The 24,008-nt window shown below is 44.1% G+C and overlaps 1 pseudogene; it reads right to left on the bottom strand.

Annotated features, from left to right (window-relative positions):
- Positions 1 to 378: 378 nt before the first annotated feature.
- Positions 379 to 23,112, bottom strand: LOC124040718 (annotated as a pseudogene).
- Positions 23,113 to 24,008: the final 896 nt, after the last annotated feature.

The raw sequence follows: 24,008 nt of genomic DNA, 5'->3' as shown, positions 1-24,008 counted from the left end.
ACTCGTGCCATAATCACTTCCCATTCTGTCAACCAATGGGCATAAATGTCAACTCACCCCTTGTGTCTCACTTGATATTTTAGAGTAAAAGTCTTCCAAAGACCTCCCACCTCTCCACCAGCATGTAACCTGGAGACCCGTCATCAGATCCCTCTTCTCCCAACTGGAGGGTTTAATGATTTTAGTCACACCCTGGAAAAAAACATCTCTGGTGGTAAAATGTAGTGATTTAGCTCTTACTGAGACATACTTGTTGAAAATAGCATCCATTTATTCCAGACCTTCATGTTTACCACATCTCAAATAAATCCCCAATAAATCACAGCGGGTTTGGAGTAAGTATGGGTTAAGAATTTGTCATCACGGGTTAGTATCAGTTAGCATGGGTTATCGTTAGCGTTTGATAGCCAGGGTGAGTCCGTCACCCACAATGAGCATTCTCAGATCGATCCTCTGGTCTGTGCGGAGTTTCTTGTTGAGCTTGTCCAGAGCCTGGGAGGTCAGGTCATCAGGAGCAGGGTCCACCACTTTACCACTCCAGAGTACCTGGGGGGAGAAGGTGGGGGGGATCAGAGATACAGGTGAGGTGTCCTGTGGTCAGAAGGTCAGAAAGACAGGTCAAGGGAGGGTATTTAGGTAGACAGGTGATAAACAGGTCAAGGAAGTGTAATTAGATAGACAGGTGATAGACAGGTCAAGGAAGGGTAATTAGATAGACAGGTGATAGACAGGTCAAGGAAGTGTACTAAGATAGACAGGTGATAGACAGATCAAGGAAGGGTAATTAGATAGACAGGTGATAGACAGGTAATAGACAGGTCAAGGAAGGGTAATTAGATAGACAGGTGATAGACAGGTCAAGGAAGGGTAATTAGATAGACAGGTGATAGACAGGTGATAGACAGGTGATAGACAGGTAATAGACAGGTCAAGGGAGGGTAATTAGATAGACAGGTAATAGACAGGTCAAGGGAGGGTAATTAGATAGACAGGTGATAGACAGGTGTAATAGACAGGTGACAGACAGGTCAAGGAAGGGTAATTAGATAGACAGGTGATTGACAGGTAATAGACAGGTCAAGGAAGGGTAATTAGATAGACAGGTGATAGACAGGTAATAGACAGGTCAAGGGAGGGTAATTAGATAGACAGGTGATAGACAGGTAATAGACAGGCCAAGGAAGGGTAATTAGATAGACAGGTGATAGACAGGTAATAGACAGGTCAAGGGAGGGTAATTAGATAGACAGGTGATAGACAGGTAATAGACAGGTCAAGGGAGGGTAATTAGATAGACAGGTGATAGACAGGTCAAGGGAGGGTAATTAGATAGACAGGTAATAGACAGGTCAAGGGAGGGTAGAAGGTAATAGACGGGTAGACAGGTCAAGGGAGGGTAATTAGATAGACAGGTGATATACATGTAATAGACAGGTCAAGGAAGGGTAATTAGATAGACAGGTGATAGACATGTCAAGGAAGGGTAATTAGATAGACAGGTGATAGACAGATAATAGACAGGTCAAGGAAGGGTAATTAGATAGACAGGTGATGGACAGGTCAAGGAAGGGTAATTAGATAGACAGGTAATAGACAGGTCAAGGGAGGGTAATTAGATAGACAGGTGATAGACAGGTAATAGACAGGTCAAGGGAGGGTAATTAGATAGACAGGTGATAGACAGGTCAAGGGAGGGTAATTAGATAGACAGGTAATAGACAGGTCAAGGGAGGGTAATTAGATAGACAGGTAATAGACGGGTAATAGACAGGTCAAGGGAGGGTAATTAGATAGACAGGTGATATACATGTAATAGACAGGTCAAGGAAGGGTAATTAGATAGACAGGTGATAGACATGTCAAGGAAGGGTAATTAGATAGACAGGTGATAGACAGGTAATAGACAGGTCAAGGAAGGGTAATTAGATAGACAGGTGATGGACAGGTCAAGGAAAGGTAATTAGATAGACAGGTGATAGACAGGTCAAGGGAGGGTATTTAGGTAGACAGGTGATAAACAGGTCAAGGAAGTGTAATTAGATAGACAGGTGATAGACAGGTCAAGGAAGGGTAATTAGATAGACAGGTGATAGACAGGTCAAGGAAGTGTACTAAGATAGACAGGTGATAGACAGGTCAAGGAAGGGTAATTAGATAGACAGGTGATAGACAGGTAATAGACAGGTCAAGGAAGGGTAATTAGATAGACAGGTGATAGACAGGTCAAGGAAGGGTAATTAGATAGACAGGTGATAGACAGGTGATAGACAGGTGATAGACAGGTGATAGACAGGTAATAGACAGGTCAAGGGAGGGTAATTAGATAGACAGGTAATAGACAGGTCAAGGGAGGGTAATTAGATAGACAGGTGATATACAGGTAATAGACAGGTCAAGGGAGGGTAATTAGATAGACAGGTAATAGACAGGTCAAGGGAGGGTAATTAGATAGACAGGTGATAAACATGTAACGGAAAGGTAATTAGATAGACAGGTGATAAACATGTAACAGAAAGGTAATTAGATAGACAGGTGATAGACAGGTAATAGACAGGTCAAGGGAGGGTAATTAGATAGACAGGTGATAGACAGGTAATAGACAGGTCAAGGGAGGGTAATTAGACAGACAGGTGATATACAGGTAATAGACAGGTCAAGGGAGGGTAATTAGATAGACAGGTGATAAACAGGTGATAGAGAGGTAATAGACAGGTTCAAGGGAGGGTAATTAGATAGACAGGTGATAGACAGGTTAAGGAAGGGTAATTAGATAGACAGGTGATAGACAGGTCAAGGGAGGGTAATTAGATAGACAGATTAGAGGAGTGAGCTGAATGGGGAGACATGTGAGGAGAGAGGCTCAGACTGAGGACAGAGGTGATAGGTTGCCATCTTTCTCTGTGTTTTATATGTTGGCCTATCTTTTCATGCATCTTTACCTCAGCTTGTTAGATCAAATCGATTGCATGCTGGCATTATTCAAATCATATTCAAAATCACGACTCGCTTGTAGAAATAAAAGTTTGGGCATAGGCTACTCACATTATCGATGGCAATGATGCCCCCTTGTCTCACAAGCTCAAGAGACTTCTCGTAATATCTGTCATAGTTCCTTTTATCCGCATCGATGAACACAAAGTCATAGGTGCCAGCTTCCCCAGCAGCTATCAACTCATCTAGGACAAAGAAAAGATCACGTTGAAAAGGATTGAACCGTTTCACAACGGAATCGTGTTTGGGTTCTTTAAAGTCAGTCCCCTACCCAGTGTTTTTATACACATTTGAAGATGGACAGTAATTTTATCCTCGACTCTGGCCTAGAAAAGAAAAAGGTAATTAGTTACATGTCTTTCATTGTCAAGGCATCTTTACTGTAAAGTCCATTTAGATGTTTCAATGTGCTTTAAATTACATTTTGATTTGATTCCGAGTATAGATGGTTTGAAGCAGACGATTACCAACCATTTTCCGTCACAATTGTTGACCTGTGTTGTGTACATTAGTATTTCTACCGTTGGGGTTTGGAGGGGGGCATTAAGTTCATTGTCGGGATACTCTGCTGCTAGGCTTTGAAACTTTCGTAGACACTTTCTTCTGAGCAGACGGCCTCACTACTCCACCTACAGCACTTTGTGAAGTCTGACTGAGAGAATATGCTGTATTGAAGCTTTTGGGGAGACAATCAATGTTTCTGAATTCCAACAGGTTGAATGGGTTTAGATGTTGCATTGGGGTTGAATACTGGACAAACAGATCTAATTCCTGTCTAGAGGAATGATGGAGAAAGTGGGGGATGTAACACATACAAAAGCCCAGGCCCAGACAAAATAAGTGGACATGTGTTAAAGCACTGTGCTGAACAACTGGCTGGTGTTTTTACAGACATTTTCCAATTCTCACTCGACCAGCAACACGTGCCAGTATTGTGGAACATCTCAATAATTCTACCAATTCCTCATGCATCTAATCCCTCTGTGTCACGAACGTTGTTATATGAATCGGACCAAAAATGCAGGTGGTTCCATCCTCTTTATTTGGAAGTGAAACACACAGAAAACAATAAAGCTCTAATGTAGTGCTCGCAGGCAACTATACATAGACAAGATCCCACAAAAACCCTGTGGGAAAAGGCTGCCTAAATATGATCCCCAATCAGAGACAACGATAGACAGTTGCCTCTTATTGGGAACCATACCAGGCCAACATAGAAATACAAAAAAACTAGAGTATCCACCCTTGTTACACCCCGACCTAACCAACATAGAGAATAAAAGGCTCTCTATGGTCAGGGCGTGACAGTCCCCCCCCCCCCCCCCCCACCAAAGGTGTGGACTCCAGCCGCAAAGCCTATCAAGGCGACAGGGCGGTAGTCATTCAGCACAGAGTGTCATGCCCTGATGTTGGTTAGGTCGGGTGTAACTAGGGTGGGTGCTCTAGTTTTTTTATTTATATGTCGACCTGGTATAGGGGAGGGTCTGGGTGGGCATCTAACGTCGGGAGCGGCTCCGGTGTGGGGCGAAGTACCCACTCCGCTCGCGGATCCGCCCGCTTCGGTGGCGACTCTCGTGCGGGGGATCGTCACCTGAAACTCCGGACCGTGGAGCATCGCCAGGGACTCCGGTCCGTGGATCGTCGCCGGAGGAACCGGGCCATGGATCGTTGCCGGAAGCTCCGGCCCGTAGATTGTCACCGGAGAAAGCGGACCGTGACTTGTCGCCGGAGGAACCGGACCGTGGATCGTCGCCGGAGGAACCGGACCGCGTCATCGTCGCCGGCAGCTCCGGCCCGTAGATTGTCACCGGAGAAAGCGGACCGTGACTTGTCGCCGGAGGAACCGGAATGTGGATCGTCGCCGGAGGAACCGGACTGTGCATCGTTGCCGGAAGCTCCGGACCGTGGATTGTCGCCGGAAGCTCCGGAGCGTGGATCGTCGCCGGGGACTCCGGACCGTGGATCGTCGCCGGGGACTCCGGACCGTGGATCGTCGCCGAGGACTCCGGACCGTGGATCGTTGCCGGAAGCTCCGGCCCGTAGATTGTCACCGGAGAAACCGGACCGTGGCTTGTCGCCGGAGGAACCGGACTGTGGATCGTCGCCGGAGGAACCGGACCGTGCATCGTCGCCGGAAGCTCCGGACCGTGGATCGTCGCCGGGGACTCCGGACTGGGAACCCTCGCTGAAGGCTCTGGACTGGGAACCCTCGCAGGGGGCTCTGGACCATGGATCATCACTGGAGGCTCCGGACCATGGATCATCACTGGAGGCTCCGGTCCATGGATCATCACTGGAGGCTCCGGGCCATGGATCATCACTGGAGGCTCCGGGCCATGGATCATCACTGGAGGCTCCGGACTGGGAACCCTCGCTGGAGGCTCTGGACCGCAGACCGTCGCTAGAGGCTCTGGACCGCAGACCATCACTGGAGGCTCTGGACTGCCGACCGTCGCTGGAGGCTCTGGACTGCAGACCATCGCTGGAGGCCTGGTGCGTGGAGCTGGCACACGACGTACCGGGCTGGGGAGACGCACTAGAGGCCGGGTGCGTGGAGCCGACACAGGACGTACCGGGCTGGGGAGATGCACAGGAGGCTGGGTGCATGGAGCCGGGCACAGGACGTACCGGGCTGTGGAGGTGCACTGGAGGTCTGGAGTGTAGAGCTGGCACAAAGTGTCCTGTATAGATGACAACCTTAGCACGGCAAGTGCGGGGAGCTGGCACAGGACGTACCGGGCTATGGAGGCGCACTGGAGACACGGTGCGTAGAACCGGCACACATTGTACCGGAATGATAACATGCTCCTCAAAGTGAGTGCGGAGAGCTGACACAGGACGTGCAGGGCTGGGGAGGCGTACCGGAGACCTGGTGCGTGGAGCCGGTACAGACTTCACCAGACGGCTAGCACGCTCATCAGGACGAGTACAGAGAGCTGACTCAGATGGCATTAAACTGAGGACATGCTCCTTAGGGCGAATGCCGTGCCTCATGCCCCAACAACGGTAGACAGCTGCCTCTGATTGGGAACCATACCAGGCCAACATAGAAATAAAAAAACTAGAGCACCCACCTTAGTCACACCCGACCTAACCAACATAGAGAATAAAAAGGCTCTCTATGGTCAGGGCATGACACTCTGTGCTGAATGACTACCACCCTGTCGCCTTGACATCCTTAGTAATGAAATGCCTTGAGAAAATTGTGAAAAATCATATTCTGAGTATCACCCAGAAGCATCTCGACCCATTTCAGTTTGCCTATCAGACTAGCAGAGGAGTTGATGATGCCATTCTTACCCTCCTTAACATGGTCTATAGACATCAAGAGGGTGAAGTCTCCTTAACATGTTCTATAGACATCTAGAGGGTGTAGTCTCCTTAATTAACATGGTCTATAGACATCTAGAGGGTGTAGTCTCCTTAACATGATCTTTAGACATCTAGAGGGTGTAGTCTCCTTAACATGGTCTATAGACATCTAGAGGGTGTAGTCTCCTTAACATGGTCTATAGACATCTAGAGGGTGTAGTCTCCTTAACATGGTCTATAGACATCTAGAGGGTGTAGTCTCCTTAACATGGTCTATAGACATCTAGAGGGTGTAGTCTCCTTAACATGGTCTATAGACATCTAGAGGGTGAAGTCTCCTTAACATGGTCTATAGACATCTAGAGGGTGTAGTCTCCTTAACATGGTCTATAGACATCTAGAGGGTGTAGTCTCCTTAACATGGTCTATAGACCTCTAGAGGGTGTAGTCTCCTTAACATGGTCTATAGACATCTAGAAGGGTTATTAACATGGTCTACAGACATCTAGAGGGTGTAGTCTCCTTAACATGGTCTATAGACGTCTAGAGGGTGTAGTCTCCTTAACATGGTCTATAGACATCTAGAGGGGTTATTAACATGGTCTACAGACGTCTAGAGGGTGTAGTCTCCTTAACATGGTCTATAGACGTCTAGAGGGTGTAGTCTCCTTAACATGGTCTATAGACATCTAGAGGGTGTAGTCTCCTTAAAATGGTCTATAGACATCTAGAGGGGTTATTAACATGGTCTACAGACATCTAGAGGGTGTAGTCTCCTTAACATGGTCTATAGACGTCTAGAGGGTGTAGTCTCCTTAACATGGTCTATAGACATCTAGAGGGTGTAGTCTCCTTAACATGGTCTATAGACGTCTAGAGGGTGTAGTCTCCTTAACATGGTCTATAGACATCTAGAGGGTGTAGTCTCCTTAACATGGTCTATAGACATCTAGAGGGTGTAGTCTCCTTAACATGGTCTATAGACATCTAGAGGGTGTAGTCTCCTTAACATGGTCTATAGACATCTAGAGGGTGTAGTCTCCTTAACATGGTCTATAGACATCTAGAGGGTGTAGTCTCCTTAACATGGTCTACAGACATCTAGAGGGTGTAGTCTCCTTAACTCCTGGACCCGTTCACTCATCGGAGATTCCTCCTTCGCCAGGAGCGCTAGGTGAGTGGGAAATTATGGTCTATAGACGTCTAGAGGGTGTAGTCTCCTTAACATGGTCTATAGACATCTAGAGGGTGTAGTCTCCTTAACATGGTCTATAGACATCTAGAGGGGTTATTAACATGGTCTACAGACATCTAGAGGGTGTAGTCTCCTTAACATGGTCTATAGACGTCTAGAGGGTGTAGTCTCCTTAACATGGTCTATAGACATCTAGAGGGTGTAGTCTCCTTAACATGGTCTATAGACATCTAGAGGGTGTAGTCTCCTTAACATGGTCTATAGACATCTAGAGGGTGTAGTCTCCTTAACATGGTCTATAGACATCTAGAGTGTGTAGTCTCCTTAACATGGTCTATAGACATCTAGAGGGTGTAGTCTCCTTAACATGGTCTAGAGACGTCTAGAGGGTGTAGTCTCCTTAACATGGTCTATAGACGTCTAGAGGGTGTAGTCTCCTTAACATGGTCTATAGACATCTAGAGGGTGTAGTCTCCTTAACATGGTCTATAGTCTGTGGCGCTTCTCTTGTTATTCTAGAGGGTGTAGTGTAGTCTCCTTAACATGGTCTATAGACATCTAGAGGGTGTAGTCTCCTTAACATGGTCTATAGACATCTAGAGGGTGTAGTCTCCTTAACATGGTCTATAGACATCTAGAGGGTGTGGTCTCCTTAACATGGTCTATAGACATCTAGAGGGTGTAGTCTCCTTAATTAACATGGTCTATAGACATCTAAAGGGTGTAGTCTCCTTAACATGGTCTATAGACATCTAGAGGGTGTAGTCTCCTTAACATGGTCTATAGACGTCTAGAGGGTGTAGTCTCCTTAACATGGTCTATAGACGTCTAGAGGGTGTAGCCTCCTTAACATTGTCTATAGACGTCTAGAGGGTATAGTCTCCTTAACATGGTCTATAGACATCTAGAGGGTGTAGTCTCCTTAACATGGTCTATAGACATCTAGAGCCTCCTTAACATGGTCTATAGACATCTAGAGGGTGTAGTCTCCTTAACATGGTCTATAGACATCTAGTGGGTGTAGTCTCCTTAACATGGTCTATAGACATCTAGAGGGTGTAGTCTCCTTAACATGGTCTATAGACATCTAGAGGGTGTAGTCTCCTTAACATGCTCTATAGACATCTAGAGGGTGTAGTCTCCTTAACATGGACTATAGACATCTAGAGGGTGTAGTCTCCTTAACATGGTCTATAGACATCTAGAGGGTGTAGTCTCCTTAACATGGTCTATAGACATCTAGAGGGTGTAGTCTCCTTAACATGGTCTATAGACATCTAGAGGGTGTAGTCTCCTTAACATGGTCTATAGACATCTAGAGGGTGTAGTCTCCTTAACATGGTCTATAGACATCTAGAGGGTGTAGTCTCCTTAACATGCTCTATAGACATCTAGAGGGTGTAGTCTCCTTAACATGGACTATAGACATCTAGAGGGTGTAGTCTCCTTAACATGGTCTATAGACATCTAGAGGGTGTAGTCTCCTTAACATGGTCTATAGACATCTAGAGGGGTATTATTTGGAAGTGAAACACACAGAAAACAACATGGTCTACAGACATCTAGAGGGTGTAGTCTCCTTAACATGGTCTATAGACATCTAGAGGGTGTAGTCTCCTCAACATGGTCTAAAGACATCTAGAGGGTGTAGTCTCCTCAACATGGTCTACAGACATCTAGAGGGTGTAGTCTCCTTAACATGGTCTATAGACATCTAGAGGGTGTAGTCTCCTTAACATGGTCTATAGACATCTAGAGGGTGTAGTCTCCTTAACATGCTCTATAGACATCTAGAGGGTGTAGTCTCCTTAACATGGACTATAGACATCTAGAGGGTGTAGTCTCCTTAACATGGTCTATAGACATCTAGAGGGTGTAGTCTCCTTAACATGGTCTATAGACATCTAGAGGGGTATTAACATGGTCTACAGACATCTAGAGGGTGTAGTCTCCTTAACATGGTCTATAGACATCTAGAGGGTGTAGTCTCCTCAACATGGTCTAAAGACATCTAGAGGGTGTAGTCTCCTTAACATGGTCTATAGACATCTAGAGGGTGTAGTCTCCTTAACATGGTCTATAGACATCTAGAGGGTGTAGTCTCCTTAACATGCTCTATAGACATCTAGAGGGTGTAGTCTCCTTAACATGGACTATAGACATCTAGAGGGTGTAGTCTCCTTAACATGGTCTATAGACATCTAGAGGGTGTAGTCTCCTTAACATGGTCTATAGACATCTAGAGGGGTATTAACATGGTCTACAGACATCTAGAGGGTGTAGTCTCCTTAACATGGTCTATAGACATCTAGAGGGTGTAGTCTCCTCAACATGGTCTAAAGACATCTAGAGGGTGTAGTCTCCTCAACATGGTCTACAGACATCTAGAGGGTGTAGTCTCCTTAACATGGTCTATAGACATCTAGAGGGTGTAGTCTCCTTAACATGGTCTATAGACATCTAGAGGGTGTAGTCTCCTTAACATGCTCTATAGACATCTAGAGGGTGTAGTCTCCTTAACATGGACTATAGACATCTAGAGGGTGTAGTCTCCTTAACATGCTCTATAGACATCTAGAGGGTGTAGTCTCCTTAACATGGACTATAGACATCTAGAGGGTGTAGTCTCCTTAACATGGTCTATAGACATCTAGAGGGTGTAGTCTCCTTAACATGGTCTATAGACATCTAGAGGGGTATTAACATGGTCTACAGACATCTAGAGGGTGTAGTCTCCTTAACATGGTCTATAGACATCTAGAGGGTGTAGTCTCCTCAACATGGTCTAAAGACATCTAGAGGGTGTAGTCTCCTCAACATGGTCTACAGACATCTAGAGGGTGTAGTCTCCTTAACATGGTCTATAGACATCTAGAGGGTGTAGTCTCCTTAACATGGTCTATAGACATCTAGAGGGTGTAGTCTCCTTAACATGCTCTATAGACATCTAGAGGGTGTAGTCTCCTTAACATGGACTATAGACATCTAGAGGGTGTAGTCTCCTTAACATGGTCTATAGACATCTAGAGGGTGTAGTCTCCTTAACATGGTCTATAGACATCTAGAGGGGTATTAACATGGTCTACAGACATCTAGAGGGTGTAGTCTCCTTAACATGGTCTATAGACATCTAGAGGGTGTAGTCTCCTCGTGGAGCCGACACAACATGGTCTAAAGACATCTAGAGGGTGTAGTCTCCTCAACATGGTCTACAGACATCTAGAGGGTGTAGTCTCCTTAACATGGTCTATAGACATCTAGAGGGTGTAGTCTCCTTAACATGGTCTATAGACGTCTAGAGGGTGTAGTCTCCTTAACATGGTCTATAGACGTCTAGAGGGTGTAGTCTCCTCATCATGGTCTATAGACATCTAGAGGGTGTAGTCTCCTTAACATGGTCTATAGACATCTAGAGGGGTATTAACATGGTCTACAGACATCTAGAGGGTGTAGTCTCCTTAACATGGTCTATAGACATCTAGAGGGTGTAGTCTCCTCAACATGGTCTAAATCTAGAGGACATAGTCTCCTATGGTCTACAGACATCTAGAGGGTGTAGTCTCCTTAACATGGTCTATAGACATCTAGAGGGTGTAGTCTCCTTAACATGGTCTATAGACATCTAGAGGGTGTAGTCTCCTTAACATGGTCTATAGACATCTAGATAGGTGTAGTCTCCTTAACATGGACTATAGACATCTAGATGGACTATAGACATCTGTAGTCTCCTTAACATGGTCTATAGACATCTAGAGGGTGTAGTCTCCTTAACATGGTCTATAGACATCTAGAGGGGTATTAACATGGTCTACAGACATCTAGAGGGTGTAGTCTCCTTAACATGGTCTATAGACATCTAGAGGGTGTAGTCTCCTCAACATGGTCTAAAGACATCTAGAGGGTGTAGTCTCCTCAACATGGTCTACAGACATCTAGAGGGTGTAGTCTCCTTAACATGGTCTATAGACATCTAGAGGGTGTAGTCTCCTTAACATGGTCTATAGACATCTAGAGGGTGTAGTCTCCTTAACATGGTCTATAGACATCTAGAGGGTGTAGTCTCCTCAACATGGTCTATAGACATCTAGAGGGTGTAGTCTCCTTAACATGGTCTATAGACATCTAGAGGGTGTAGTCTATTAACATGGTCTATAGACATCTAGAGGATGTAGTCTCCTCAACATGGTCTACAGACATCTAGAGGGTGTAGTCTCCTTAACATGGTCTATAGACATCTAGAGGGTGTAGTCTCCTTAACATGGTCTATAGACATCTAGAGGGTGTAGTCTCCTTAAAATGGTCTATAGACATCTAGAGGGGTTATTAACATGGTCTACAGACATCTAGAGGGTGTAGTCTCCTTAACATGGTCTATAGACGTCTAGAGGGTGTAGTCTCCTTAACATGGTCTATAGACATCTAGAGGGTGTAGTCTCCTTAACATGGTCTATAGACATCTAGAGGGTGTAGTCTCCTTAACATGGTCTATAGACATCTAGAGGGTGTAGTCTCCTTAACATGGTCTATAGACGTCTAGAGGGTGTAGTCTCCTTAACATGGTCTATAGACATCTAGAGGGTGTAGTCTCCTTAACATGGTCTATAGACATCTAGAGGGTGGTCTCCTTAACATGGTCTATAGTCTCCTTAACATGGTCTACAGACATCTAGAGGGTGTAGTCTCCTTAACATGGTCTATAGACGTCTAGAGGGTGTAGTCTCCTTAACATGGTCTATAGACATCTAGAGGGTGTAGTCTCCTTAACATGGTCTATAGACATCTAGAGGTGTAGTCTATTAACATGGTCTATAGACATCTAGAGGGTGTAGTCTCCTTAACATGGTCTATAGACGTCTAGAGGGTGTAGTCTCCTTAACATGGTCTATAGACATCTAGAGGGTGTAGTCTCCTTAACATGGTCTATAGACATCTAGAGGGTGTAGTCTCCTTAACATGGTCTATAGACATCTAGAGGGTGTAGTCTCCTTAACATGGTCTATAGACATCTAGAGGGTGTAGTCTCCTTAACATGGTCTATAGACATCTAGAGGGTGTAGTCTCCTTAACATGGTCTAGAGACGTCTAGAGGGTGTAGTCTCCTTAACATGGTCTATAGACATCTAGAGGGTGTAGTCTCCTTAACATGGTCTATAGACATCTAGAGGGTGTAGTCTCCTTAACATGGTCTATAGACATCTAGAGGGTGTAGTCTCCTTAACATGGTCTATAGACATCTAGAGGGTGTAGTCTCCTTAACATGGTCTATAGACATCTAGAGGGTGTAGTCTCCTTAACATGGTCTATAGACATCTAGAGGGTGTGGTCTCCTTAACATGGTCTATAGACATCTAGAGGGTGTAGTCTCCTTAATTAACATGGTCTATAGACATCTAAAGGGTGTAGTCTCCTTAACATGGTCTATAGACATCTAGAGGGTGTAGTCTCCTTAACATGGTCTATAGACGTCTAGAGGGTGTAGCCTCCTTAACATTGTCTATAGACGTCTAGAGGGTATAGTCTCCTTAACATGGTCTATAGACATCTAGAGGGTGTAGTCTCCTTAACATGGTCTATAGACATCTAGAGCCTCCTTAACATGGTCTATAGACATCTAGAGGGTGTAGTCTCCTTAACATGGTCTATAGACATCTAGAGGGTGTAGTCTCCTTAACATGGTCTATAGACATCTAGAGGGTGTAGTCTCCTTAACATGGTCTATAGACATCTAGAGGGTGTAGTCTCCTTAACATGCTCTATAGACATCTAGAGGGTGTAGTCTCCTTAACATGGACTATAGACATCTAGAGGGTGTAGTCTCCTTAACATGGTCTATAGACATCTAGAGGGTGTAGTCTCCTTAACATGGTCTATAGACATCTAGAGGGTGTAGTCTCCTTAACATGGTCTATAGACATCTAGAGGGTGTAGTCTCCTTAACATGGTCTATAGACATCTAGAGGGTGTAGTCTCCTTAACATGGTCTATAGACATCTAGAGGGTGTAGTCTCCTTAACATGCTCTATAGACATCTAGAGGGTGTAGTCTCCTTAACATGGACTATAGACATCTAGAGGGTGTAGTCTCCTTAACATGGTCTATAGACATCTAGAGGGTGTAGTCTCCTTAACATGGTCTATAGACATCTAGAGGGGTATTAACATGGTCTACAGACATCTAGAGGGTGTAGTCTCCTTAACATGGTCTATAGACATCTAGAGGGTGTAGTCTCCTCAACATGGTCTAAAGACATCTAGAGGGTGTAGTCTCCTCAACATGGTCTACAGACATCTAGAGGGTGTAGTCTCCTTAACATGGTCTATAGACATCTAGAGGGTGTAGTCTCCTTAACATGGTCTATAGACGTCTAGAGGGTGTAGTCTCCTTAACATGGTCTATAGACGTCTAGAGGGTGTAGTCTCCTCATCATGGTCTATAGACATCTAGAGCCTCCTTAACATGGTCTATAGACATCTAGAGGGTGTAGTCTCCTTAACATGGTCTATAGACATCTAGAGGGTGTAGTCTCCTTAACATGGTCTATAGACATCTAGAGGGTGTAGTCTCCTTAACATGGTCTATAGACATCTAGAGGGTGTAGTCTCCTTAACATGCTCTATAGACATCTAGAGGGTGTAGTCTCCTTAACATGGACTATAGACATCTAGAGGGTGTAGTCTCCTTAACATGGTCTATAGACATCTAGAGGGTGTAGTCTCCTTAACATGGTCTATAGACATCTAGAGGGGTATTAACATGGTCTACAGACATCTAGAGGGTGTAGTCTCCTTAACATGGTCTATAGACATCTAGAGGGTGTAGTCTCCTCAACATGGTCTAAAGACATCTAGAGGGTGTAGTCTCCTCAACATGGTCTACAGACATCTAGAGGGTGTAGTCTCCTTAACATGGTCTATAGACATCTAGAGGGTGTAGTCTCCTTAACATGGTCTATAGACGTCTAGAGGGTGTAGTCTCCTTAACATGGTCTATAGACGTCTAGAGGGTGTAGTCTCCTCATCATGGTCTATAGACATCTAGAGGGTGTAGTCTCCTTAACATGGTCTATAGACGTCTAGAGGGTGTAGTCTCCTTAACATGGTCTATAGACGTCTAGAGGATGTACTCTCCTCAACATGGTCTACAGACATCTAGAGGGTGTAGTCTCCTTAACATGGTCTATAGACATCTAGAGGGTGTAGTCTCCTTAACATGGTCTATAGACATCTAGAGGGTGTAGTCTCCTTAACATGGTCTATAGACATCTAGAGGGTGTAGTCTCCTTAACATGGTCTATAGACATCTAGAAGGTGTAGTCTCCTTAACATGGTCTATAGACGTCTAGAGGGTGTAGTCTCCTTAACATGGTCTATAGACATCTAGAGGGTGTGAAATCCCATGTCAGGGTTCTGTTTGTTAACTTTTCTTCTGCCTTCAACACAATCCAGCCCTACATTTTGGCAGAGACTCATTTGGGACTTCTCCTTAGATGGGGGGCTGGTTTTGTGGCTGTTGGACTTCCTGAGCCAACGCTCACAGCGAGTCAAAATAGGTCCCCACGTCCCCACGTCCCCACGTGTCGGATATACGCAATACCAACACAGGCTCACCTCAGGGACGTGTTTTGTCCCCACTCCTGTACATCTTGTACAATAATAGTTGTACTAGTTCCCATACTGACAGACACCTCGTTAAGTTTGCTGATGACACTGCCTTGATCAGCCTGTTGCATGATGATGAGGAACATCATGGCCCGGTCCAAGATGACTTTGTAGAGTGGTGTTAGGAATCACACTTGGTCCTCAATACCAACAAGACCAAAGACATGTGCATAGACTTCAGGAAGCACACAACACCTACCTCTGCAACATCTATCAGAAATCAGAATATAGAGAAATATGTTGAGAAGGAGTATTACCACAGCAAGCAAGGTACTTGGAGTCAAACAGACAGGCCTGGATGAGATAATATAATATAATATATGCCATTTAGCGGACACTTTTATCCAAAGCGACTTACAGTCATGTGTGCATACATTCTACGTATGGGTGGTCCCGGGAATCGAACCCACTACCCTGGCGTTACAAGCGCCATGCTCTACCAACTGAGCTACAGAAGGTCAGGGCCATCAGCAAGGCTCACAAATCATTTTAGACCCAAGTCACCCCCTGTACCTGGACTTTGAACTACTCCCCCCTGGGCGCAGGTATAGGGCACCCCTCAGCGGGGAAAACAGGATTAGACAATCATTTGTGCCAGGTGTGATTTCCCTCCTAAATAGCTCTGGCTAATGTTCCTATAGACTCCGTAAGGCCAGCAGGCTAGTCTTTAAAAAATATATATATATTTATGTATTTTTATTTTATTTTATATAACTGTTATGAAAGTTGTATTGTCAATTTTGTTGTGTATTTAAACGCTACTTTCAATGTGTACATGACACTGCAACAAAATTTCCCCATGGGGACAATAAAGTCAGTAAGTAAATTAGCTGAATGACTAGCGGAATGTTGATCTGACCTCTTTAAAGAAAGGTTTAGCAATGTTCACTTATTCGTCGTCTACTTCACATGCTATCACTTGACCACTCTCTGGTACAACCAACGCCATGTTCAGGGTGTTGTACCCTGTGTACATCCCTGGAGAGAGGAAAATATTAATATTAGTCTCTTCTGATATTAGAATGAGGACAGTTAATTCAGAATGAGTGAATGTTGAAAAGATTGGCACAATGAAATATGTTACAAATAATATAGTAACATTAAATGTTTTTATCATTACATACCAACTTCAATGGTTTTGCTGGCATTGATCAGTTTGGCCAGATTTGCTATCAGTTGTGCTTGTTCACTAGCTACCAGCATGATGCTCCATGGGTCCTCAAGGGTTTTCTGCAACATGAAGGAAGGAGGATTTTAATTTAATTTACCCTTTATTTAACTAGGTAAGTCAGTTAAGAACAAATTCAATGACGGTCTACCAAAAGGCAAAAGGCCTCCTGCAGGGACTGGGATTTATATTACATTTTTTAATTTTTGTAAATATAGGACAACAAGAGAGACAACACAACACTGCATATAGAGAGACCTAAGACAACAACATAGCAAGGCAGCAAAACAACACGACAACAACATGGTAGCAACACAACATGGTAGCAGCACAAAACATGGTACTAACATTATTGGGCACAGACAACAGTGCAAAAGGCAAGAAGGTAGAGACAACAATACATCACGCAAAGCAGCCACAACTGTCAGTAAGAGTGTCCATGATTGAGTCTTTGAATGAAGAGATTGAGATAGAACTGTCTAGTTGAGTGGTTGTTGCAGCTCGTTCCAGTCGCTAGCTGCAGCGAACTAAAAGACGAGTGACCCAGGGATATGTGTGCTTTGGGGACCTTTAACAGAATGTGACTGGCAGAACGGGTGTTGTATGTGGAGGATGAGGGCTGCAGTAGTTATCTCAGATAGGGGGGAGTGAGGCCTAAGAGCGCTTTATAAACAAGCATCAAACAGTGGGTCTTGCAACGGGTTTACAGAGCTGACCAGTTTACAGAGGAGTATAGAGTGCAGTGATGTGTCCCTATAAGGAGCATTGGTGGCAAATCTGATGGCCAAATGGTAAAGAACATCTAGCGAGAGCACCCTTACCTGCCGATCTATAAATTACATCTCCATAATCTAGCCTGGGTAGGATGGTCATCTGAATCAGGGTTAGTTTGGCAGCTGAGATTACGATAGAGGAAATCATGTCTAGATTTAAGTTTAGCCTGCAGCTCTGATTTGTCAGATGCACAATCAAGAGCATCCTGTCGGGCTGTATCACTGCCTGGTATGGCAACTGCTCCGCCCACAACCATAAGGCTCTCCAGAGGGTAGTGAGGTCTGCACAACGCTTCACCGGGGTAGGTGTCCTGCCCTCCAGCAGCCACTTAATGTTAGCAGATGTTAACAACACAATAACGACCTGCCTCTCTCTCATTGCTCTCCACAAGGAGACTGCCTGTTATGTTAATGCAGTAGAAACCAAGGTAAGTTGCTAGCTAGCATTAAACTTATCTTAAAAAACAATCAATCAATCATAATCACGAGTTAACTCCACATAGTTGATGAGATTACTATTATCTAGCGTGTTATTCGTGTCATCCGGCCGATTAATCGGTACCGATTATTTTGGTCCTCTAATAATCGGTATCGGCGTTGAAAAATCATAATCGGTCGACCTCTAACCTACACCACCCGATGTCACAGGAAGGCCATAAAGATCATCAAGGACAACAACCACCCGAGCCACTGCCTGTTCACCCCGTTATCATCCAGAAGGCGAGGACAGTACAGGTGCATCAAAGCAGGGGCCGAGAGACTGAAAAACAGCTTCTATCTCAAGGCCATCAGACTGTTAAACAGCCACCACTAACATTAAGTGGCTGCTGCCAACACACTGACTCAACTCCAAAGACTTTAATAATGGAAATTGATGGAAAAATATATCACTAGCCATGTTAAACAATGCTACTTAATATAATGTTGACATACCCTACATTACTCATCTCATATGTATTACATAAAGATGCAGTAGATGATATAGAGTACAGTATATATATACTCAATATCATCTACTGCATCTTTATGTAATACATGTATCACTAGCCACTTTAAACTATGCCACTTTGTTTACATACTCATCTGATATGTATATACTGTACTCGATACCATCTACTGCAACTTGCCTATGCCGTTCTGTACCATCACTCATTCATATATCTTTATGTACATATTCTTTATCCCTTTACACTTGTGTGTATAAGGTAGTAGTTGTGGAATTGTTCGGTTAGATTACTCGTTGGTTATTACTGCATTGTCGGAACTAGAAGCGCAAGCATTTTGCTACACTCGCATTAACATCTGCTAACCATGTGTATGTGACCAATAAGATTTGATTGTGCTGAGAGAAGGACAGTGTACAGTCTAGCCATACTCCCAAGTATTTGTATGGGGTGACAACCTCAAGCTCTAAACCCTCAGAGCTGGTAATCACACTTGTGGGAAGAGTGGCATTATTCTTACCAAACCACATGACCTTTGTTTTGGAGGTGTTCAGAACATGGTCAAGGGTTGAGAAAGCTTGTTGGACACGAAGAAAGCTTTGTTATAGAGCGTTTAACACAAAATCACTTGTTTGATTTCAAACATTGACAAAAAAAGACTAAAACATGTAGGCACTTTTTTTAATGACTTAATCTAATCAATGTAATTACGCCGTATTACAGCTTCTCTGCAGTGTTGGTATAGTACTGTGCTGACCTCTAGTGGTTATAGTAGCCTATTTAACTGTCATGATGCTGTAGAAAACTAGAATCTCTCTGTATCTATCTGGTTTGTATGTACAGTACATTCCTGCTTTTCATCTCAAAAACACCCTGGTTTTCCCCAGTCTTACCATTCCAACCCTAGCCCTAGTTTCATGTCCTCATCCCAGTTCAACCCTAACACTAGTCTCACTCTCAACCATGGCTCTAACCCAGTCCCGTCCTACCATTCCAACCCTAGCCCTAGTTTCATGTCCTCATCCCAGTTCAACCCTAACAACTAGTTTCAACCTCAACCCTAACCCTGGCTCTAACCCAGTCCAGTCTTACCATTCCAACCCTAGCCCTAGTTTCATGTCCTCATCCCGGTTCAACCCTAACAACTAGTTTCAACCTCAACCCTAACCCTGGCTCTAACCCAGTCCCGTCCTACCAGTCCAACCCTAGCCCTAGTTTCATGTCCTCATCCCGGTTCAACCCTAACACTAGTCTCAACCTCAACCCTAACCCTGGCTCTAACCCGGTCCCGTCCTACCATTCCAACCCTAGCCCTAGTTTCATGTCCTCATCCCGGTTCAACCCTAACACTAGTCTCAACCTCAACCCTAACCCTGGCTCTAACCCAGTCCCGTCCTACCATTCCAACCCTAGCCCTAGTTTCATGTCCTCATCCCGGTTCAACCCTAACACTAGTCTCAACCTCAACCCTAACCCTGGCTCTAACCCAGTCCCGTCCTACCATTCCAACCCTAGCCCTAGTTTCATGTCCTCATCCCGGTTCAACCCTAACACTAGTCTCAACCTCAACCCTAACCCTGGCTCTAACCCAGTCCAGTCTTACCATTCCAACCCTAGCCCTAGTTTCATGTCCTCATCCCGGTTCAACCCTAACACTAGTCTCAACCTCAACCCTAACCCTGGCTCTAACCCAGTCCCGTCCTACCATTCCAACCCTAGCCCTAGTTTCATGTCCTCATCCCGGTTCAACCCTAACAACTAGTCTCAACCTCAACCCTAACCCTGGCTCTAACCCAGTCCCGTCCTACCAGTCCAACCCTAGCCCTAGTTTCATGTCCTCATCCCGGTTCAACCCTAACAACTAGTCTCAACCTCAACCCTAACCCTGGCTCTAACCCAGTCCAGTCCTACCAGTCCAACCCTAGCCCTAGTTTCATGCCCTCATCCCAGTTCAAACCTAACACTAGTCTCAACCTCAACCCTAACCCTGGCTCTAACCCAGTCCAGTCCTACCAGTCCAACCCTAGCCCTAGTTTCATGCCCTCATCCCAGTTCAACCCTAACACTAGTCTCACCCTCAACCCTGGCTCTAACCCAGTCCAGTCCTACCAGTCCAACCCTAGCCCTAGTTTCATGCCCTCATCCCAGTTCAACCCTAACACTAGTCTCACCCTCAACCCTGGCTCTAACCCAGTCCAGTCCTACCAGTCCAACCCTAGCCCTAGTTTCATGCCCTCATCCCAGTTCAACCCTAACACTAGTCTCACCCTCAACCCTGGCTCTAACCCAGTCCAGTCCTACCAGTCCAACCCTAGCCCTAGTTTCATGCCCTCATCCCAGTTCAACCCTAACACTAGTCTCACCCTCAACCCTGGCTCTAACCCAGTCCAGTCCTACCAGTCCAACCCTAGCCCTAGCTTCATGTCCTCATCCCGGTTCAACACTAGCCTCAACCTCAACCCTAACTCTGGCTCTAACCCAGCCCAGCCTTACCAGTCTGAGTTTGGTCAAGACAGGATGTTCTCTCAGTGAGTTGTTCACGACATACTGCAGCACTGGGTTGTTCTTCCCTCCACTGTGGCTCTTACCTGGCAGGGCAGATCCTATTCCTGTGCCTGACCAAAAAAACATCCGTTACAAATTTAGTTTGGCATGGTAACCCATCTAAACACCATTTTGATTGCCAGCCCCAAAGCTATGTTCGCAACCATGGCAAACATTGATTACAGCAGGTTCAGGATTTAGCAAGTTAACCTTTGTAAAGAATTCTTTACTGTCAACATCAGGAAAATAAATTGAAGTGCTTAAAGATGTTAAAAAGATGGATATTCTCTGAGTCTGTGCCCTTGTTTGGCATGTAAGGAAAAAACAGAATGGTGTGGGCTTACTGGTTAAAAACAGCTGAACTTGGATATTCAAATGATCGACCAACTCAGAGTTCCATGTGGGGACAAGCTGCTCTGGCTGCACCTGATGTCCAGCATGCAGACTTGCCTTTGCAGCTTGTAAACCACGTTGTGTGGAGGCTCTGTTTTGCCACTCTTTCTTGCTGGCTAGCCATCTATCTACGTTTGCAGTGATTGCTAGCTAAGTGTTTCTTAACAGCCAACTCTTATTATTTGAATAAGTGACTGGCGAGATAGTTGTTGCAATCCTGTGGCCTCATTTATAACCATTGTGTAAATTGCACACTAAACTTGATGCATGGAATACATATGTATGTTTACGTATGTTTCCCGTTTACCAATCAGACCCATCCTGGAACTGTGTACATATCAACAAGCATTAAACCCCCGCCTGAAAATGCCCATCGTTCACCTTCTATTGTGACAATAACGCCCTTATTTCCTGTATACTTTGGAGCTAGGCCAAGGCAGAATGTTAAACCTTTGCCGTGACATTTGCTGTAGGCCGTAGCTATCTGACAGACAAAATGTTAAGAAAGACAACAACAACGACAAATAGCTGTGGACCTTTAAACAGACCTTTTGAATTCAATAGGACTTCATGTTTTGCATTGACTTTTTCTCCAACCTACGCTGCTGCACTGCGCGAATTCTAGAACATTGTCTACTCACAGTGATGGCCATAACTTACACACTTCAATGCAAAATGTCATATGTCTGTTCACCTGTTAAATACATTCTACTGTATGTTATAAACCAGCTTCCTTTCTGTGCATAGAGCAAAATACTCTAATTAATAGCGTATCTAATTGGCCCAGTTAAATGAGAGATGCGCATGGTAATTGTTTGTAGTCTGTGGCTACTTCGGAAATATGAACCCATCATGGCCAAAAAGGTTTAAGAATTTATTCTGCAATGGTTCTGAAAATATGTATTATGTGTATAAACGCAATATTGTCTACTAGAGAAATGTGAAATTACAGTATTCAGACAAAAACTACAGAAGTAACCTACAACCATCTGTGCCACAGTTAATAAACTGTGCTCTGGGTCTGAGCTCTGGATGAGATGGTTTAGAGAAAAATAGCTTGTCTATTTACTACTATGAAGTGGGTGCAATTAAACGAGGTATGGGATATAGTATACAGTACTTGTTCTAGGTCTATGTGCTCGCAACCTGGTGAGTATGAAACCATCACAGAAAAGGTCAGGAATTTATTATGCAATGATCATGGAAATTAAATAAATAATAGCCTTGGAAATAGATGCCTATTTCTACTTATAGATAGTCTCTCTTCTCACTAACAGCAAATGATTGCATCTTGTTATTAACCTGTTTATTGTTATGAACAAGCGTGTCTAGTATATCCATAATTTGCACAATATACTAATCTAATACTTCAACCAATAGAAAGTGTATATTTCCAGTCTAAAGTTTGCTGGAAGGTGAGCACATTTTCAAGTCAAGTTCAGTTTTTATAAATGCTAACTTTTGTGTGAAAACTGGCACACGCACATTTTTGGTTATATGTTGTATGTAAGCACGGTTTATAAATGAGGCCCCTGAGCCTAAGTCTCCCCTCGTCTCCTTCTCTCTCATGGAAAAAACAAGCTTCTGGTCATTTGCATAATTTGGTCTTTAACAAATGACAGATGGGGCTGTCTCCGCCAAAGAATGTGAGGTCACATCACAAGAAAAACATTTTTTTTGTTTCAAAAACAAGTATGAAATAGGGTTTTTACTGAGTGGTTTTATGAGTCAACAACATTATTTGAGCACGTTAATATGAGCTTTGAAAATGGGATTTTCTTTGGACTTTAAAAATATGATTCCAACATGACAAGCTATCCTACTACCAACATGTTAAATCATTATTGTGTCTCATATCCACATTGCATATCATAGATTATTTGTGACAGCTGTAAAACAAAAGTTGACTGCACTTCTAAGCAATCAATTATAATATCAGTTTGGTATGGACCACATCACATCAGCGTGACATTTACCTGTTAGTGCAAGAACAAGCTGAATGCAGAAATACACCTTGATATCTGGAGCCATTTTGGAAGTGTGTCTATTCAGCTATATAGAGTGAACACCAAAGAGACTGTATTGAAGGAATGTGGGTCTACTATTTAACCAGAGTGGATGGGAAAGTCCACTGGCCTCCATGTGTGTTTGTTTTGAACTATCTTTTTGGGTGAGGGACAATATATCGACCACTCTGTATGTAGATGTTTCACAAGAACGCTTTCCTCACAATGTGTTTTCCAAACACCACCCCATGATGTAACAGTGGAGTTTCCAAGGTGTCAGCCATAGGGAACCACTGTTTGAAGCTCACTGTATGCAGTAAAGAGGGTCAAATAATACATACAAATACTAGATGTGTAACACAGACACTGGGAGTTAGGAAGCAAGTACAGGGGGTCAAATAATATATACAAATACTAGATGTGTAACACAGACACTGGGAGTTAGGAAGCAAGTACAGGGGGTCAAATAATACATACAAATACTAGATGTGTAACACAGACACTGGAAGTTAGGAAGCAAGTACAGGAGGTCAAATAATACATACAAATACTAGATGTGTAACGCAGACACTGGGAGTTAGGAAGCAAGTACAGGGGGTCAAATAATACATACAAATACTAGATGTGTAACGCAGACACTGGGAGTTAGGAAGCAAGTACAGGGGGTCAAATAATATATACAAATACTAGATGTGTAACACAGACACTGGGAGTTAGGAAGCAAGTACAGGGGGTCATATACTACATACAAATACTAGACCTGCAATGCATTGCTCCCTGGTGATATAACATTGGGGTTGAGTATGAGCAACTTGTAACGTCATTCCTCTGTTGTATGAAGAGAGTCAGACCGAAATGCAGTGTGTAGGTTATTCATGACTTTAATGAAGGAATAGCGGTACATGAAATAACTCAAAAATACAAAAACAACAAACGGAACGTGAAACCTATTACAGCCTATCTGGTGACTACAACACAGAGACAGGAACAAACACCCACAAATTACAACGTGAAAGTCAGGCTG

This window comes from Oncorhynchus gorbuscha, linkage group LG08 (assembly GCF_021184085.1).
Source record: "Oncorhynchus gorbuscha isolate QuinsamMale2020 ecotype Even-year linkage group LG08, OgorEven_v1.0, whole genome shotgun sequence".
Classification (NCBI taxonomy): Eukaryota; Metazoa; Chordata; class Actinopteri; order Salmoniformes; family Salmonidae; genus Oncorhynchus; species Oncorhynchus gorbuscha.
Note: the sequence above shows the minus strand (reverse complement) of the source record. Positions and strands in the feature narration are given on the sequence as shown.